The sequence below is a fragment of the Stylophora pistillata genome, chromosome 6 (assembly GCF_964205215.1).
Source record: "Stylophora pistillata chromosome 6, jaStyPist1.2, whole genome shotgun sequence".
Classification (NCBI taxonomy): Eukaryota; Metazoa; Cnidaria; class Anthozoa; order Scleractinia; family Pocilloporidae; genus Stylophora; species Stylophora pistillata.
Window position 1 is genome coordinate 31,411,840 of NC_142524.1, and position 8,697 is coordinate 31,420,536.

The following is an 8,697-nucleotide window of genomic DNA, read 5'->3' on the forward strand; positions in this document are numbered from 1 at the left end:
GATAGCCAATTACTGTGGTCCCAAGAGTATTAAAATAGTAAAACGATTACATCAATAATTATGAATTAAGAACAGCATGGAGTTGGTGTTGTTTTCAGGCTACGACATGAATTACATTTTGAACAGATAGTTTTATAAGTCCTGGGATTGTCAGTGTCAGAGATCTCTTGAAGTGCAGTCGAATAATAACACATCAAAGCACGTTTTAAGTCATTTACATTGTTCATACTTAGGTTAAACTCGTCTGACAATGTATTCCAGATTCTCACGCCAGTGTTATGTTTGGTGTATATCTATGCTCAAAAATAGTTTTCTGCTACAAATTTGAATTGAAAACAGGAAATCAAAGCATATACCCAGCAAAAATTAGGTAACACGTAACCACTCGAACTGGGCCAATACATTTAAGAGGAGCCACAGGCACATTTCTGTTAAAGGCACAAAATCATATTGGCATTGCCGATTTGATACTTTTAAATTCAATCAAATTATCTAGGTAACATTAACTCTCCACTTCTTTTTATCAATCGAAGTCGGATTCATTTTTGTTAAGGGACCTCGAGACTTAAAGAAGATCAATAATACCAGATTTTCTATTAAATAAAACGTCGACGTCGAGAACATGTGCTATTTAACCACAATAGGAAGCAACGTCATCTGATCAATGAAAACATATTCAAGGGATTCATAAATGGTAAGCTTAAGCTGGACATCGGGAGAACATGGGAAAATTTTGTAATTACAAGTCATGCGACGAGCATTTACGAGCTTTTTGGGGATTTTTCGACCACTAACACACTGGTAGTCTCAGGGGCTCATCACGTTCAACAGCAATTACTTCACAAACTCTGTTGCTAACTCTGCGCTAATGGCCATCTCAAGATCTGTAACTCTTCTCGCCCCTGCAAGTAAATGTCGCGAGAACAATAAGTCCATAAGGGGCGCAAGAGATTCACGAGAAACATATTTTAAAAATCGATGTCTTCCAAAGCAGATGTCTCCGACGGATATTTAAGATACGCTGGCAGGAGAGAATTACAAACAAAGAAGTCCTGAAGATGGCTGAGATGGAGAACCTTAGTGAGGATGTGCGATGGAGACGATGGAAATTTATCGGCCACATCATGAGGAAAGAACCAAATAATGACTGCAGAACTGCCTTAACCTGGACCCCAGAAGGGCGGCGAAAACGGGGCAGACCAAAGATAACATGGAGGATGACAGCAGAGAGAGAAAGGGAAAAAGCTGGATGGAAGAAGTGGAGTGAGGTACAAATCGCAGCGGCTGACAGAGCTGGTTGGCGGGATTGTGTTGAGGCCTTATGTGCCACATGGCATGAAGAAGATAGTGAAGGTGAAGTGTTTCGTAGTGACTCGAACTCAATTCCCAATCAAAAAACAAATTATGGTTTGAATTCATGTGGCCAGCGGACATTCCCAGTAATGCATGATGCACTTAACCGTAGCCAGTTGCTGGCCAGTTTGATGATGACCATAACAGCGACAATAGTAATGCAACTGACCAGCTGAAGTTGTGTTGGTCGAGAGCAGATAGAGTTGAGCTTTGTCTGTTGTACATGAGACACCAGCAATCTTTTTACCCTGGAATGAAAAGCAAAGTTGGACCGCATGATTGACAGAAGAAAAAATACATATTCGACCACTCCTGCTTATTTTCATCATCTTTGATATAATTTTCTTTCACTCACTTCCTTTTTGTTTTCACGCATATAAGCACGTATGATTCAACGTCGGCACATTATGTCAAAAACATGGCTGCAAAAACTCAGTAGTTCATCTGCATTGTGGCGAGATAAACAAGCTGGACAACCAGCCCTAAACACCATGTAATTAACCGGGAATCATTGTGAATCTCTTATTTTGAATGTACTTACAATTGGCTCACCCAGAATCACTTTAACTGGTATTGGTAAGCTGTTGCTGGTGACTTTTTCTCGGTCTGCAATCGCATCCTTAGTCTTGTGTTCACACTGGGAGAAGTCACCTGCTCCTTTGGATCCCTGTGGTCCTGGCGGTCCTTGTGAACCGTTTACACCTCGTAGACCTATTAATCCTTGGGGACTCCGTGTTCCATTGAATCCTCGAGGTCCAGCAGGTCCGATAGCTCCTTGAGAACCGTTGAAACCGCGTTGTCCAACGGGACCCTGGAGTTTACTCACGTTCTCTAACTGAAAGATACACAAAAGTCTCTTTTAAAAGAGTTTGTTTGTTGGTGGCATACATACATACATACATACATACATACATACATACATAGGTTAGTTGACCACTCCCCATGGGGTGTTTTCAAGGTCAATTTCCATCCATCCCCACCCGAGGGGAGGACATTAACGACACAGTAATCTCGTGCTCGGGAAATTAATGTCTCCTACCCCTAACCCTGCAGGAGACGGGGCCTACAGTATTTTCGTCCTTATCCGAGGAGACTAGTATATCTATCCGTTTCTTGATTATAGAAAGGTAGCAATTTCTCCTCACTTATTTTAAGACCATGAGTATTGGTCCGGCCGGGACTCGAACCCTCGACCTACCGCACAACACAATCCGACTCTCTAACCAATAGAGCTAACTGAGAGGCATGTACTTCATCATCACATCCAGGCCAAACCCTAAATGGCGAGTTCTTAAATGCATTCTTGACAGTACGATCCTCGTTTAGCGACTAAGACAACCACAACAAGAAGAACAAAGAACAACCGGGAACAATATTGTCTCATGATGCTTTGCATTTCAGATGGAACAAATTTTGACCCTTTAAAGTGATTGATGTTTGGGTTTGAGTTCGAAAAGAGCTGAATATTTGTACTATACCTTAGAGTTTTACATTCTACACAGCCCATGAGACCTGTTCTCCTCCAAAAAGAACCGTTCTTTTGTAGTAGTATTAAGGAAAAGAAAATAAACAGTCCATACTCTCTCGTATCAAGCTACCATACCTTTCCAAGTGTATATAACTATATTAACTTGATCACTATAAACCCGAGGATCTCATCATCTCATGGTGAACACTTTAACAGGTAATAATTGTCAATAAAGGGTGTCCTTGTAGTCTCCACAGTGGCAAGAGCAAATATGATTTTAGAAGTTTTTTTTTGCACTAGAAATAAATTGACCGTGGTTTCGCTACGCTTTCTTCAAGGATTAATTAGAAGTGATTAAAGAATTGAAGCTCCATATGATACCTTCAAGTATAAAGTGATGTTGATGGCGCCAAGCAGATTCCTGAGGTTGGCATCTCCTTGAATAAGTCTTTCTGTGGTGCTGTTAAGCTTTTGAAAGACAAGAACGACACAATAATCTTGGCTGAACCAACGTGAGTTTTTATCATTAAGTGGCTTTTACTTATGCCGTTCTTTTAGTAGGAATAGGCAGGTTGAATGAGTTTTCTTTGCATTCAGGGATGGTTGCGGTCTGCATTCTGGTCGACTTTTTTTTCGAACTTTCCGAAAAGCTCCATTACCGAGTCATTATTTCACAAATGATGGCATTTTACACGATGGGTGAATGTAACAAACCTCTCACTTGAGTGTAAAAATAAAGTGTTACCGAAGTAAATACCTTTTAGACGGAGTAAAAGAGGTATACTCACGTTTACTTTCGTTTCAGACATCGCCATGACTAACTTGTTTTCTGTCATATTTAAATTTTCCTCTAAGCGTTTGAGCCTAGTGTTGACCTAAGGCACAATTCTGAGATTAGGAGGTAGTTCAAAAGGAGAAATCGTAAGAGAGGTTTATAATAACTTCCTCATTCATCTTTGATTAGCTCTCCAAAGTAGACGAGAACTTATATGCTTCCTTAAGAGGATCTATAATTTCGGCTCAGAAAACAAAGCCATCTCTGGAATAATTCGTCACCAACTTGGCCTTATTCCCAGGACCTCTCCTGTACCCATTCGCTGCGGGGGTTGGGAATAAGAGAGACACAGGAGATGATTTTGTCACTATTAGCACAATTTGTATTATCAGTACAATCACAGCCGGCTCTTTATTCTCCTTAGAGCTATCACCTTTACAGCATCTCTTCCGCTAGTCGTCATCATCATTATTGCCGCCATTTTTGCGATCGTACGCAATTCCATAATTGAACTTTAATCAGAGAAAAGGAGCTATACTAAAGCAAATTCACACCCCTACCGATAAAAAAGAACTTTCAGTCTCAATTTGAAATCATTGAAGTTTTCCTTGGTTTGATTAGCTAAAGTATGTAAAGTTGTCATCTGTGAGATAAGGTGATCAACCTGATAAGAGTCATCAACAAAATAATTGGAATCATAATTCAGGAAATATTTTCGCAATTTGCCTCAGCGAATTACCTGATTGAATGTGCTCCAACTAGACTTGGGTACTATCCAGTGATATACCCCATAAAAAAAGAAAAAAGGACCCACTTGGAGTGAAAATGATTAAGTATATGTTGTTTCCCTTCATTTACCTGTCTGGAATTATTCGTGCTGATTTCTTCCAGACTTTGGTGTAGTTTGGCAACTGAAGAGTTCAAACTTGAAACATTCTCTTGCAACTAGAAAAATAGAAATATTGACAAATCATCAGTAACTTTATCATTTTATATATGATGTTGCAATCCTGAAAATTGAATACACCTATAACAACATATATATCGGATTTTGAAACGAATGACGGCAAACTACTTGTGAAATGTGCCTAAGCAGAGCTTGGACAGAGTCAAGACAAATTGACCTGTGAATCTCTACTCGATGTTTACCTCAAAGCAAACCTACCTTGCTTCTTGTGTTTTCAAGTGCCTTGTTAAGCTTTTGAACATTACTTAATGACGTTTCCAGGACTGACGATAACTTGGTCGTCTTGAAGGCCAGACGGTCACTCTGAAAAATAAGACAATCAGAAGATGAATATTATCTAGTACACGTGTTTATTAGTGAGAGACCTGGCATATTAAGTGGAAAGAAAGTATTTTCTCTGAAATGTAAATCGCTCTCCTAACCTTTTCCACGAGAGATGAATTAATGGTCGTCAAAGATTTCTGCAACTTTGCGTTTGCATCCTGCAGGTTACTTCTTGTTGAATTTAACTCCGAACCGAAGTCTTCTTCAAGTTTTGGAAAGAGCAGACGAATCTCCATTAGTTCTTGGTTTTTCTCTTCCTTGTACATGCAAAGCAAATACGTTATAGTAGAGTTACATCATACTCTTGCAAACTAGAGACTGCAACCCCAAGGGTGAACACTCAAATGCATAAATTTGAATTTTTTATTTGCATTCTGGTATAACGATTCTGTCTCTATACCTCTTTTTTGCTGACTATTATTACGAAAAGGGGTGAAATTTTTCTGCCAGTTGACCAATCCTGAGATAGTACAATCTAAGTAATTGAACCTGTATTTATTCCTTTTCCTAAAAATAAGAAAAGGCTTTTGTCTCCTGGAATGAATCTCGACAGCTGCCTGCTTGAATATCATGTCGAAGCAGATTAGGCGCTACTTTACAGTCGCATGTTAATGCAATGAGTAAATTGTGGTACGTGAGTCTCCATTTCCATATCTTCCTTGGCGATCCTAAAAAGGGAGAGCTAAACATACTTAATACCTTATCCTGAAGAATGCCATCAGAGTGTTAGGTCTAACAACGTATATTTTTCTTGAAATTACTTGTCACTTTACTCCGCATACTTATTTCTCGATGTAGGACTGATTCATTCATTCGCTCAAAACTTTCCTCTTCATTTTCCATTTACTTACCAAACGTATTTGAAGACTTGTAACATTCTCCTCCAACCCCTTGATCCTGACTAATACTTCAGTGGGTAAGGCAGTAGCTAAACTGCGAGTGTCAGGAGAATTCCCTAGAGAAACGAGGAATAACTACCATTCACTAACCGAGATCGAGGTCTGTATGTTGTAAGTTTTTCCACTCATTTATCAGCCAAGCACGAAGGCCATGAATCTGGGCTGAAAGGACGAATTTTCGTAATTTACAGTACAGGCCGAGAAAACGAGGTTGATGAGACATTCATCATATCCTTCATTAACGGGGAAGGGGGGGGGGGGGGCAGGATTTCGATTCAAACAAACTTTTGAATTTCTCAGGTCGCAGCGCTCGTACTAACTGAGAGATATTACAACAACACTTCTCCTTGATCCACGCGTGAACAAGAATCAACTTTATAATTTGGATATATCAACAAAGTTGAAATGAGAGACAATGAATATATGAAGTTCAATGTGAATTGTGGGTTTTATGTGCTTTTAAAGGCACCAATAACGTAGCTCCATTTTCTGCCTTTAAAAGCACACACAACCCACAATTCCTCTATTCACTCCGACGAAGGGCTAACGCTGAAAACGTCAGCTTTTGTAATCGTTACGGTGGCCAATTTACCATTTCAACTTTGTTGATATATCCAAATTATTTCGTTACCCCCACCGAAGCAGCCCCTAACAGTTTCTTTAGAAACTATCAGCCTTTATTCAAGAATCAACTTACTTTAGCTCTGAAAAGATCAGGGTAATATGCATGTAATATAAAATGAAAAGACTCCTCCGCGTTTTAAGTCTCATTACACTTGCTATGGTTGGAATATGTTCACAAAACCTTTTTTTAAAACAATCCATTTTTCTCCATAAGCGCACTTTGAACTTTGCATGACACTGATCTCCTGTTCATTTCGATTTGACTGAAGTCCTGTACAAAATCACGAGCTTCAAAAATGCAACAGCTATTAATTACCATGGGTTAATCTTTATTTCAGTCTTAAGAACACAGGCAATTAGATTCTTTGAGAAAAATTGATTGAAGGTATCATTCATTCACTGATCTGACCGCAAGGGAAACGCCGTCTCGGTCTGGTGACCACTATGCCGTGATGTTTGCTAAAATCATTAGCGGAATGAAGCAGACTTTCATGAAAAAAGAAAAAAAAAACCTTTGGAGTAAATTCTGTGTAAGCCTTTTTGTATTCAATCAAAGACCTACCGATAGGTGAGGCCTGGATTGAGTTCCCTCTCTGCTTATATTGGTTTGAATTCTTTAGCTTTAATTTCCGACTTTGATAACTTACTTCTTAGTGAATTAGTTCTATGATTCATATTTTTTAATTATGTCGGTAATTAAGCTGCTAAGGTAATTTTCTAGAAATAGTCTTTTAGTTTCTTATGAGTATCCGAACTTTTACGTTCACCCAAGATCGGAATCCTCTTTTCAACGATCTTGGTGGCAACCTTTTCTGTGCCTATATTTATTTGTTGCCAAGTGCTGTGCATTTAGCGATACCTATTAACAACAGCTCTTGTCATTGTCTCTGTTTGTCTGTTTGAAAGTGTATAAAACTACGGAGTCTCAGTAGAAATAAGTAAGAGGGTCACGGCTATTTTTAGCACGGAGCATTTCATTCTTGCTAGATGCATTGCTTCATTTCTACCAAGTTATCTAAATTAGAGCATTGACCCTCGCGAATTTAGAGAAGTAGGTTCAACATTTTAACTGCATTATTTTACTTGCAAATTCATCAAAGGCGATAAAACCTTAGGAAAATAGTCAATTTTTAGATGTAACATGCAAATGGTTTATACTTGCAGATAACTTAAAGGCTAGAATTGGCCTTAAAATGAGTAATAATGACTGTTACGGTGTAGATCTGCTTTCGAAATTGTTTATGAGGAATTCGTCCATGCTGGAGTCTTAGTAAACCTTCGCTGAATCTAACTAATTTTGCAAATGAAGAGAAACGGGCGGAAAATTAGAACATGCCTTGGCAAGATTTTTTGACTGATCACGCATAATGACAGGGTTATGAATTCCAATGCTATCAAGAAACAAACGCTTGTACATATAAACGCTCGTTCAAACGAGATAATATGGCACGTCTTTACCAGTTTTAAGGCAAATACATTTTTTCCTAAAAGAAACTTGCTTTTATAATGATGTCTAGTTTAACTCCAAGAGAAATGAAGAATGCTTCAAATATAGAAAACATCTTAACCTGAAAATAATTTCGCCAATCACAGGAATGAGAAATGCAACTTGGGCATTTCACAATCTGTGTATTACCAGTAGTTTTTAAAAAGAAAATAATGTGCTAACCTTCGTTCACGGGACAGCTTTAACCCTTCAATGTTCCCCCAGCGAATATCATAAGAATCATCACAAATATCACAAAAGTCACCAAGCACACAAGAGTCAAGAGTGTCAACTGTGACCGGTTTGATCGTACAGGAGGTTTTCTCTTGACGCGTGCTTCCCTCTCACATTGTGCCTGGCGATAACTATTGGTTACAGCAGGAGCAGGAACCTCTGCGCGGTACTGCAACGGACGTGAAAAACTCAAAGGCGATGGAGGAAGGCTGTTTTCGTAGATCCAGTCGTCGAAAGTTGGGTTAACAAATAATTGCCCACCTTGAAGATCCATCCCAAACCTTTTTTTTTGTTTAAAGTTTCAGAAATGTCGGGTGATACGGTGATAAAGCTTTTTAACCCTTTCCAAATCACTCACAAAATGTAATAAAATGAAAGAAAAATATTCAGCAATCGAATGCCGTAGATATTTTTGGATTTATCGCCAATTTTTTTAACTACAAAGTTTGCAAGACAGTGCGAAGAATTGATGTTAAGACTTTGGTTTTAAGATTTTAAAGCCCTTGTTTGATGTTTGGGAGAAATATGTGCCTCCCTACCATTTCTTAATCTGCACTCTTCTTTCAT

General features: G+C 38.8%; 1 pseudogene across 1 annotated transcript; it reads right to left on the reverse strand.

Moving 5' to 3' along the window:
• Positions 1–783: 783 nt before the first annotated feature.
• LOC148729392 (uncharacterized) lies at positions 784–8,404 on the reverse strand (annotated as a pseudogene). The gene is made up of 10 exons (XR_016002534.1): positions 8,080–8,404; positions 5,739–5,842; positions 4,986–5,144; positions 4,762–4,866; positions 4,455–4,541; positions 4,157–4,260; positions 3,610–3,696; positions 3,203–3,289; positions 1,895–2,188; positions 784–1,601 (listed from the first exon to the last, which is right to left on the reverse strand). The product of XR_016002534.1 is annotated as an uncharacterized LOC148729392 (transcript).
• Between the last annotated feature and the right edge of the window lie 293 nt (positions 8,405–8,697).